This window comes from Anser anser, assembly GCF_964211835.1.
Source record: "Anser anser genome assembly, chromosome: 1".
Classification (NCBI taxonomy): Eukaryota; Metazoa; Chordata; class Aves; order Anseriformes; family Anatidae; genus Anser; species Anser anser.
In genome coordinates, this window is record NC_139720.1 from 208,033,289 (window position 1) to 208,045,442 (window position 12,154).

Here is a 12,154-nt window from a genome sequence, read left to right on the forward strand (position 1 = left end):
CTTGCTTTTTTTATATATTTATTTATTTATTACAGTGTCTGTGTGGATGAAAGAGTAAAAGAGATGGTAGGTCTTTTCTTCGTACAAGAATATCCATCAGCATCCATCCTACTCATTCTGTTTAAGAGTACAGCACAACATTTTTTAGTTTAGCTCAATCGATACAAATACATTCTACCCACCTAGTTTACTGGCTCACGATTTCACTCAGAAAGGATAGAGAGTTTAGATACTCTCACGCAGAGTACAAGAGCACATAGAAGCAAGCAATATTCTTTAGGTTTAGTTTGTAGATACAGATACTGATGCATCAAACTCAAATTTTAGAGATGCTATATAAAAATGTTCAAGGACTTAGCCTTTCTTAACAAACAAATGCTAATTAATGTTATTGCTTCTACCTCACAAGTCATACACATTTTAATAAAACTCATATCTGAACGGAGTTGTGTAGAAATTAATAGAACTTCTATATTTTGACTTCATTGCTACTTAGTTATACATCTAAAGAACATCTGATGCAATGTTAGAGAACAATGAATAACAGTAATATTTTCCAGCTACTGAAGTTAGTTAAATCAGAGCTGAGAAGAGTGTTCTGTGTCCTTTGGTTACCATTTCACACAGATGTCCTCAACTTTTCAGTTTGTATTAAGAATAAATAAAATCTGAGCTGGAGGAGAACCTAGGCCCACAGTGCCCCTTCTCCATCTGTGGCTGCAAGCAGACTGCAGGAGAAAAACATGAGCTAAATATTTAATGTTTCACCTAATCCTCTCCCAGCCTCTAATCATCTTCAGCTGAGAGGATTTCTTGACTGTTTAATTTAGTTACTATCTAGTAAATCACAAAATATACTTTTCCAAATGTTTCTTCAATGATCTTTTTTTCTAATTACTTGAGGGTATGTACTGAAGATATAATCTTTTTTGTCTTATGGATGCAAAATAGCCTTTCTTAAAAATAATCATAAACAATACTGTTGGAGAATAACAATATGCATAAGGGGTAGCAGGGAGACATAATTCAAGAACTTACATGTTCAAAGGGTTTGAACCACCAAAGTCATGAAAACAGGCAGAGGGAAAATTTTACCACTGTGAGTTATGTATATGTAGGTGGTCAATGAAAAATAAACATTAGGAGCCTTGACTTATATCTTCTGCATAGCACTGGATAATTTTTCTCATCTTTTGTGTGAGCTCTCCAAAAAAACAAACAAACAAACAAAAAACTGTAGATCAAGCCCCTTAAGAATCTATTCATCAGAACCATTAGTAAATGCAACAAGAACAATTAATTTCATTTACCATTCAGTACCGTTATTAAGCATTCAGTTGCACTGAACTCCACTTCCTTGCTTTTCTTAAATTTGAGAAAGTTTAACATCAGTGATATATCACTGTAGGCACAGCTTGTCAGCCAATACTGGTGATTGTAGTCCATGTTGACATGTTGTCATTAAACCATGCCCACCCTTGAAGGGTTTGGACTTAGCAGAAGTAGGATTTCCACATCTGATTTTTAAAATCTACTATCCAAGGTAGTTATCCAGACTCTAGTTATAATCAATGAAGAGAAACAAGGGGTTTTGGAGTGAGAAACATGTCATCTTAAAGAAGAAGTCTAAAGGAGACAGATGTCTCATACTGTAACAGTGCTGTTCACTCTTGTTGACTGGAAAGGGAGCCTAGGGTGACTAGCTCAGATGCAGATGTCTAACTTAGGTGTGATGAATCTCTCTCAAGGGTCTCTGTTGTCCCTCCTTGTTAACAGTAGAAATAAGCCTTCTTCAGGTTGAAAACTTTTGGACACTACTAGCTTTGTAGGAAGTTTGACATCTTTATGGCTTTAAACCATTCTAAACCCTTTGCATTTCAAACATTCACAAGCAGTGGTAAAAGAATTTTTGAGATGGAAAACTTGTTGTCGTAGACTTTTGCATTGTACCGTATTCAGGAATCCTGAGTTCTTTATAATGAATTGGATATAATCTCACTTTGTTATAACACTCATTTATTCTCTTCTCACTTTCAGTACTTGGGATGCTATAAAATACAAAAATGTTCAGCGACTGGTATCAGGTTGTCTAGATTTTATCAAATCACAAAAGGCTTAAGTTTCCACTGTGTTCAAACTTATCTTTTTCATTCTACTAATATTTTCAAATACTTAAAATCTTTATGTAACCATTTTTTATGGTCTAGTAGCCATAGACTATTTATGGGAAAATAATACAGAAAATAACAACAACAAAACAATGAAGAAATATTGGACTTTGGATTTCATTTTGTGAATATGTAGCACATGGGATGAGAATCCTGCTTTCCTTCTCTTTATAGCATTAGTAACAGGTTTTTAGCTATTGTAAACCAGGGACTATATGCCAGTAAATACATTTTATCAATGGATTGGCAAATTATTAACTGAATTATTACAATGACCAGATACATCATCAAATGCAGTTTGTCAGCCCTTATCTTCCCATAAGATCAATACAGCATTCAGAGACGATCTGAGTAGCTAGCAAGGAGCTCAAGATTTTCTGTTCAAAGTACAGATGAATCCTGGAAATGAGTGTATGTTTCTTCACATTACTAGTTAATAGGCTTTGAGTCGTCTTAGCAGATGTGTGTTCAAGGGCACTTTACCACGCTACATAAAACTCCAAGTAGAAAACTTTTTCAAATAGAGAAACAGCAACAGTAAAGAGAAGGGATTTCACAGAGATGCTGTGTTCTTTGCTCTTCCAAGGTTTACCTTCATTTTGAATTTCCATGTGGACATGTGAATACAAATGAATGCTTACTATGTAGAGTGGTCCAGTCACCCTTTTTTAAGAACTCATCTTCCAAGAAATGTTAGCTCAAGAAACATCATCCCTAGCCTGGCCTTTAATCAGATATAGAGATCTATAAATGTGGGCCACTAAGACCATCAGGTGGACCATGTTTTAACATTTCCATGTAGTGATGGCGAAAAGAATGATGCAGTGATGATTCAAATACCAAGCACTGCTTAATGCAGCAACCCTGCTGTTAAAGCAATATTTTGCAATACTGTAATAACTTGAAAGGAATGGATTCTGCTGTGAAAGAGCACTGAGAATGAAAGCAAGAGACAAATTTTATGTGGTCTGTGTGTTTGAGGTAGGTGTTTGTTTGCACAAGAATTTTCTGAGGATGTCAATTAGTCATAAAATGGTACTCTTTGGGGGACAGTCAGAAAGGCTAACAAAAGTTACTCTACTAATCTAAATCACTCTCTGGAGTATCCCTTCCCTGAACTGATTGTAATGGAAGCCTGGGGAAATTAGTTGTCCAAAGCTAAAGTTAGTCTTTGTGAATACTTCTCTGTAGGATATATCAAAGTAATATGTGTAAATACCTATTGTTAGCATCTTTAAACAGTGGCTGCTCCTTCATATTATGCTTAATGTTATACATACACAAAATAAATGTAAACATAAAATCATTTTGAAGTACATACAGTTCTAATACTTCCTTTGTCATCTAAAAAAAATCTGAAGACCAAGCAAAGTGCAGGTGACCTGGGTCCCTAGAGTAACTTGAATGACAAAAGATAGTTTTATGGAAGAAGGGAATTCAAGGCCAGATTTTCATTTCATTCCACCTGCTTTAAAGCTATATACTGTATCATGCTGTGCTCCAGGTCTATTTTTTTTTCCATCTTCCATGCATGTGATTTAAAAACGAAATGGATAGGAGAAATTAGGTGAGAAAAAAAAAAAAAGTGAGAAGGTGCAGGAGAATGATCTATATATACGCATGTTGATTTGCCAGGTAATTATTTCAACAGCCTTTCAGTTTCATTAGGGATTCTGGTACAAGTCAGAATGTCACTTATTTTTATTTAAAGGTTACAGGAAGGAAAATGAGAACTGACATCTTCTGGAAGCAGGTCTGATTTATCAAGTATCAGCTGCACATCCACTGTTGCTCAAAGCTACATTTTCTCATAGAAGAGATCTTTTAAGCTTATTAAGGGGCAGTGGCCACAGAGATTGCCTTGCTCAATTCTGTTTATAATATTTTTTTTATGATTTATAATTGCATTTCTCTAATTAGTCATTGTGAATATTTAAAATGTTATGTATTGCAAATCCTAGATCAGTTTGATGCCTGAGGTTGTTAACTCCATCCTAGATAAGAACTATGTCAGTCTGATCAACATCATCTTTCTTTGAAATGCAGTCTTCCAACTTTTTTTCCAGCAAGTTCTTTTGTTGGTTTTTTTTGTTTTGTTTTTTTTTTTTTTGTTTTGTTTTGTTTTGTTTTGTTTGTTTGTTTATCTTAGTTCAGGAGTGGTAAATAAAGTCAATCTTTCATCAAGAAAGGCACACAATCCATGCTGGACAGATTCTTAAAATATGCAAAAAATGGTGCCTTCCTTATTAGGCCATAGTAGGGAAGTAAAAATGGTGCTTCTGGTTCTCTTTTAAACTCAGCTGTTTTTAGAAGAAAGACTATTTTCAAAAGGTGGAAATATTCTAATTTTGGTTAAGGTACATGTATTATGTAGACATGAAATTTTGAAATTTTGATGTAGCGCCCTAAGGATGGCTTTGCTGTTTGAGATGACTTAGCCACCAGCTACTTTACCAAAAGGATGTTTTTTTGTATGTCCTGTGTTCTATCAGCCACATTGGTAGGTTTACTGTATACTAGTAAACCTATAAAATCTCTGAGTTCATTCTAGCTGCTTTTCTTAAGGTAAACTTAAGGTAAACTTAAGTCAAATTTTCCAAGTATGGTTCAGTTTCAGGTTTCAGGTTTAGATACCTATATATCAAATGTATGTGCCTACTTGTGAGTGTCTACTTGTAATCTATGTGTCTAAGCTTTTGGGTATTTGGATCTCATCCCTAATCAATACAGCTGTGATTCTAAACAATTAGTTAGCTCTCTCAAAAACAGACGTTTAAGATATCATTCAGAGACCTCAACATGGAAGAGAACTGCCATTCCAGAAGTACTGCGGGTACATCCAGGACATTCACATGATGTTGGGAGATATGCAGGATCTCTGCAAATTTATTATGATGCATAGTTATCCACCCATCTTCCCCCCTTACTCTATCTTCTGTTCTCATTTACATGGAAAAACAACATATCTTTAGTACAACACCGTAAGTCCCGCAAATTCAGTGCAAGATAATCGATAAACATGTTCCTTACAGCAAATCTAAAGGTTTTGTAAAATTATGTTGTGATGAAAACCATGCCAAAAGTATATATGCATATATATATATATATATATTGTTTAGCTATGACTCAGAGCTCACTTTCTTTCACCCATTCTTGGACTCCAGTCTGCTACATTACTTTGTACTTTAAGCTGTTGGTACAAATCTCCACTTCGTCTGAAGGTCAAAGGTGCTATTTTAGGAGGGTGGGTTTTTTTTATGCTTTTGTGAATGATTGTCATAGATAATGGAAAATGGCAGCTGGTTTTGTTCACAGTGAGATGTATCTGTAAGTAATTATTAAGAAAGACTGGAATTTGGTATGGCTGATTGTCTCTTCTTTTAAACCTATAAATAAAAACTGAGAGCAATTAGGGCTAAAGGGCAATCTGGATGTAATTTGTGTGCAATGCCTAACACAGCAGGACTCTAATTCAAATGGTGTTATATGCAGTGATATGATATTTCCACAGTCTGTAATTCCCAGATTTGAGTAAGCCTGAAAAAGCTCAAATGCTATAAAAAGTTATTTCTAACCAAAGTGGATATCTGGGAATGCAAGAAATGCATGAATCTATTCTTTTGAGAAATGTAGTACAGGTTTCCACATGCAAAGCTTTCGCAAAGCTCTGGAAAACATGTTTTTGACATATATTTATCCCAAATAATATCCCAGCTACTTTAAGACTGGTCCAACTATTAAATAAAGTCACCAATGAAAGACCTAAAGGACAAAAACAGCGTATTCAGAAGTTGATTCTCTTGAATAAAGCTGTTAGACTGGTGAGAAAAAAACACTATGAAGAGGTAGAAAGCCTTCAAAATACAGTGGAAATACTAACAAGGATTATTTATCATAAATAAAGGACATTAAAGATGGCATGTCAAAGCTAGTACAATAGCTGCTAGTTGTACATGGCCTGGGCTATCCAGATATGCATTTCAGGTAAATAAGACAAATGGTGTCTTGTAATGCTCATGACGTGTTAGACGCTTAATTCTGCATCGTAAAATTGCCTGACTTTCTAAATATGAAATACAGCTGTGTAAATTAGATTCACCGTATAGTATTTACACTTTTTGGTACAGATGGAGAAAAAAATCCAGCTGAAATTTTAAAATAAATAAATAAATAAATAAATAGACTGCAATTTGTCTTCAATTTAAAAGGCAGAATAAATAAATAATAATAATAATTAAAAAAGAAAAGAAAAAAAAATTAAAGACACCTATTCCAGGCATACTTGCATTTCTGCAGGTATGTTCTGCAATGGCAGAGACCAGTCTCTTATTTCACTCAATATTCAGATAACTTGCTATTCTTCATAGCCTGCTTAGCATTTAGATCTTTGTTTAAACTCTTCCTTTCTCACCGGAGAGATTAAAGGCTTTCAATTAAGTCATTTTGGGTTGCTGAAATTTGTGTTTGTTTTGATTAATTTCAGGAAACACAGAGACAGGTCAGTTAGCTCAGTTGCCTCAGCAAAGCTTCAGATGTTCTAATGTACAGGATGAGGTAGATCCTTAACATCTTATTTCATTCCATAATGCCTGTCACAGACTGCCTGATGAAAGCATTTCTTAAAATGGCCTATATTATTCTTTTGGGTTTGTGCCTGATGCAGACCTTACCCTACTGTCTCAGGAGGGCTATCTTCATTCACTTGCAATACGTTGTCCTGTCTTCTCTTTATCCCCTTTTTTTCTCCTCCACCTAAAGCCGACTGCTGTTTTTCCTTGCCTTGTGAAGTCTTTTCTGGCTTGAACACAGATGAAAATTCAGCCTGCACCATTCATTGCAGGGAGTTGTCTCCACCACTCATGGCTATAACTCTTTTTCCTCCACTATTTTTTGTCTTCCTCATTCTCACCTGTGTACTATGCTGCATCAAGCTCTTACAGCTTAAATGAGGCAGACCTGTTTTATGCAAGGATTGTGAAGATTTTTGCACATTTTCACTGGACTTTTGAAGTGTCTGTTGTGTTTGCAGTACCAAGGAATCAAAGCATTATCTGAAAAGTTTTGGACTTCATGTATCCCTGGCCAGATTTCTGCTTTCTACTCGTCTGTGGACTGAGTACTACAACAGCTGCAATGGCTCTTCAATTTTGTTCCGGAAAGGGATGGAGGAAAAAATATATATATACTTCTCTTCCTAACTACTGACTGGCTGGTACAGCTGCTTAGATCTGCCAATGGTGATGATCTGAGGCAGGGCTGGTATACTACCTCTAATTTATTTTGGCCATCTGCTTTTCCTACTTCTAATTGGTGCATGTTAGGCAGGAGAATATTCTTAAAGAGCGTTTAGGCTGAGGATGTTCCTGGATTCACTAAAAGCAGATTGAAATGGAATATTTTTTCTTTGATGGGCAGACCAGGCTGTATCTCAGCAACCATCTCATATTTGGCAAGATTAGTCCTTTTGCATAAAGTGGTTACATGTGCTGTGGTTGTTATTGGTATGGAGGCTGCATTAGTAAAAGTGAAAGAAGATCTGAACACATCTTTTAGCAGGTTCTGCACAGTTGGAAAATATTTATGTTGTACCCTGAATATAGTGCAGTTTGTTTGTAAATGTTGAGCTTTATGTGTCCTACAAACGTGTAAGATGTGAAAAGTGTGTCTAAATAGGGGTCTTGAACAGGGGTTTGTGTACTTGGTTTCCTTGGTCTGAAACAGAAGTCTTAAGGTTGCTCCATTTACTTTTCCTGTCATCTCAAAGCAGCCCTTGAGAAAGGTGTCTGAAGTCTGATTTACAGTGTTTTGCTGATCCTAAACCCATGTGTTTGCTCAGTGAGAGGTATTTGCATTAAATCCTGAACTCTCAGGAAAGGGCAGAACTTCACAACCATGCAGGAGTCCTAAACCACTGTCACACAACAGATTGTAGGAATGGAGGACAGCTAAGAATAGTTGAAATAAAAATGGACAATGTAGTTTTTACTAGTTTGTTTTTATTTCTTGCACACTTTCTGAATGGGATTCAGGTTGTCTAAGTTAAGTATCTGGCAGTCCAGTCTGAAATGATCATGAAAACAGCCTGTGCGAAGAGAGGGATATCCCCAGACGTGCCATGATTCGCTCTCAGAGATGCTTCTTTTTCTCCACCAGCTTCAGAGAGAGTCTCAATAACACATTTAGACTAAGCTTTAAGGAGATAAAGCAGAGCAAGACAAATTCCACTTTTTTTTTTTTTTTTTTAATTTCAAATCATGTTGAGTTTACTACTGAGATTGCCACTGGATTTTCAGGCAACACCAGAAAAATATCTGCATTCAGATAGATGGACACAACACAGTTTTTATGCATTTTACATTGTGAACATGTTATAGTATAGATTACAAACCTTTTACAACAAAGCAAAACACACCCACCTGCCAGTAATTTGCTGTGTTATTTTCACATGACATTTTCTCTAACATTTTTCTTAGTTAAAATGCCCTATAATAATAGATACACTCTTCTAGTAGACATGATATGAAAATTTTATAACATATAGTCTTATTAAGACTGTACTTCTTATTTACAATATTCATCAAAGAATTATGGTTTGCTTTGTCTTTATCATTTTACAGGACCCTGGTAATAGTATATGGATTGTGTTGGAGATAAAAGATTGTACAAATATTGGATGAAATATCTCCCTAGCAAACAGTCCTGTTGGTAAGCAGTTTGTATATGTTTTCTTCTCTTTTGCAATATATAATGGTGAGCTATGCAAAGGCAAGTTTATATCATGTTCAAATAGACGTTTACTAAATACAAAAAATATTTAAAATGTCTACAGTTGTCTCTCCCCTTCTGAAATAACTTCAGAACCACCAGATTAACTTTCCACTCTTGAGAGAAAAGTTTTCAGTTTGTGTTTTGTGTCACTGTATATTACAAAGTTTTGTAGGCAGTGTTATACACAGATGCTCCCTCTTAAGAAATGTGAGAAGTTCAATTTGATAGAAAGATTGAGAGCTTTTTTTTTTTCACTTTTTTTTTTTTCCAGTGTTCTGGTTGTACACATTGTAAGCATTGTGGTTTTGATTCATTATTGATACTAAAGAATGTTTGTGGTGCTATAAACATCCATGCAGTTTGTATTCATAGCTGATTAATGTCTGTCAGATATTAAGGTATTAGAAAGTATCAAGAAAACTGCACGACATTTAGAGGAATAGTTATAAGGTCAGAAGCCAGGAACACCTGCGCTCTAGTCCTAAAACTACATCTGGTTTATTGCATGACCTTGAGTGAGTCATTTCTGAAGAGGGGGAACTGCGTTTCTGTGAGGGGATGCAATAATGTATGAACTGAATTGCTCTTCTTTATATAATTGGAGAGCTCATTAGGTAGCTGTTAAGAATGACTAAAACCCATTAAGCCTGATAAGACTTATTTCTTCAAAACAAAAAAAAAAAAAAAAAAGAAATAATTTAAAATATGACTTTATTTTTTTTAATACAGCTACTTTAACTCTTTCATTTCCCATATTGTCTTCACTGTGGAATGCTGCTTCTTTCAATTGTGTGTAAAACCTTTTCTTCAGATGCTGTTATGGGTTTTGTACCTGGCAATGAGAGAAAGCTTTATGAATTTAAAGTGAAGAAACCCAACTCAGTAGATTTGACTTGCCAGATTGCTGTATATGGTGATACATGAACTAAAAACTGATGAGGAGTAAAGGATATTTTCATTGACAGTAGCCACAGTGATTGAAATGCTTGTCACTTAGACTCGTCATTAACTAAAAACAAATGGGTCTTCTTTGTTATGTCTTTTATGGGGAAGAGGGAAGACTCCTGGGAAATGTATTGGCTCAATAATTTCACATACTGCATGGATCTGTACTGGGAGGAAGGGATAAAAATCTTTACTTGGTGGAAGGGGGTTTATTTCCACATGTAGTATTAAAAACTCAGCTGGACAGGTCGCATAGGAAACTCAACCAGTTAGACCTCTTTAAGTAGTGGTTGGAGTAGATGTCCAGAGGTGCCTTCCAGTTTAACTTATTCTATGGGTTTGTGAATCTATGTAGTTAGGCGATATAAATATGTTAATCAGGAAACTGTTATATGATTTATATACAGTGACATTCTTTACTTATCAAGAGAAGTTATGCAATTTAATAACCCATGGAGGAGACCAACTGAATTCTATAGATGCTGAAGGAAGATGGGGAGCCAGAAGAAAAGGAAGAATGATTTCTTTAGTAAGGTTAGGATCCAGCTGTGTGAGATAATTAGGTATCTAATGCCATAGGTGTGCATATAATTTGTCCTGTGGTTTTCAGATTTTCTTTTAAGTTCTTTTGTTTCAGAGTATGACTTTCTCTTAGAAGTCTGTGTGATCAGTGACTGCTTTGATCACTGGAGGGCACAGATTTTCACATGCTGGGCACAACTTAAGCTCGCTTGGGGAATCGTGACTTATTTTGCTGAGAGAACTCCGTGTCCAGTCTCACTGGTATGGGACTATATAAAACCACAAAAGGAATATGAGTGAAGAATGCTATGTAGCTGTAATAACGGGCAAATGACATTTTGCAGTGTAAATAAGGACACCACCTACAAATTGTGAAATAACCCTTCTGCTCTGCTTGATATTGATACAGCTTCAGTGAGAGCCCACCTTAAAGCATGTAAGGAAGCTATGAACTTGCTGGGCGTAGACCTCAGAGGAGAAACAAGGGCAAGCCATGAAAGCATGCTAAGTGAGACAAAAGAAATGTGAAAGTGCTTGAGATGGTTTATGGCAAAGGGAGCTTGATGAGCTTGATGAGCTTGATGAGAGGCTGCTGCAAAAAGAAGCAGATAGTTTCTTCTCTGTGTTGTGTTCATAATGGAGAAAGCAAGAGACAGGGATTTAAACTGAAGCTGATTTAAGTCAGGTAGCAGCAGATAGCTTGAACAAGGTTCAGAAAACTAAAAGATGGAATAAACTGCTTCAATTTGTTGTGGAGATGGTTCCTGGGGATCTTTCAGAAAAGGCTGAAGAAACATTTTTCAAATGGAACTTGCCTTCATTGGGGTAAAGGTTTGAATTAAGACATATCCTGGGGTCTCTCCCAGTCCTGCTTTCTTCTAATTGTCTGCTCCAAGATCTGGAGCATCAATTATCACATGCAAAGTTACAGTTGTTAAAGGAAATAGTTGTGCAGAAATGTGTGTGTGGCGGGGGGAGGTGGGGGGAGCTGTTGGTAAACGCATCTCTTTAATGTACGTTACAATGGGTAATCAATGTAAGTTGCACCAGGTGAAATCTGTATTGTCTAAATTATGATTAAACTGTATCAACTTGTTTTCAGTGAAAGCTGAATCCCTGATAAGGTTCTTTCATTTGTAATCATAAAAATTTCTCAAAATGAACTCTCAGTGTGCTGAAAATACAAAGACAATCTGGTTACCCTGTTGACTTTAAAATGGAGCTGCTTAGGGACCCTATCTGAAGACAACAGCCCTATATATTATACACTATCAGACTTGACATGTTTACTGATTTAGGATGTAGATTGATGCTTTAGTAGCAAACCACTGCTCTTTGGGGGAATCTGATGATTTCTGAACATCCTACAGAAAAGCTACACTAAACATACAGGGCAACTGTACTAAGCATGTTGGCATAAAATAGTTTGGGATATACAAGAAATTAGCATTGTGGCTGGAAACAAAATTATGATTAACTCAGTAGATCAATTACAAGAAGTAACAGCTCTGTTTCCAAACAGTAGGAATCACAATCTCTTTAGCAGTTAATCACGTTGTTTATATGCTTTGCTGTTAGGTGTATGAAATGACAGATGACATGTTTCTCTGTATATCTCAATTGTATAGAAATATAAGTAGTTATAATAGTCCTTTTCTGTGCTACTAGTAAAATTTGAAATCTCTGAAAAGGGCTCTTTAGAACTGAGCTCTAGCTTTCCATTTTTGTGTTCTTTATCTGTACTTCACCAG

At 35.8% G+C, this 12,154-nt stretch overlaps 1 protein-coding gene across 3 annotated transcripts in view; it reads left to right on the forward strand.

Annotated features, from left to right (window-relative positions):
* Positions 1-12,154, forward strand: part of TENM4 (teneurin transmembrane protein 4) — a 1,267,116-nt gene that overhangs the window by 510,482 nt on the left and 744,480 nt on the right. For all 3 annotated transcript variants that reach the window (XM_083820251.1, XM_083820252.1, XM_083820255.1), the window contains exon 4: positions 8,786-8,873. The gene's annotated coding sequence lies outside the window, so the exon portion shown is untranslated. The remainder of the gene's footprint in view (positions 1-8,785; positions 8,874-12,154) is intronic.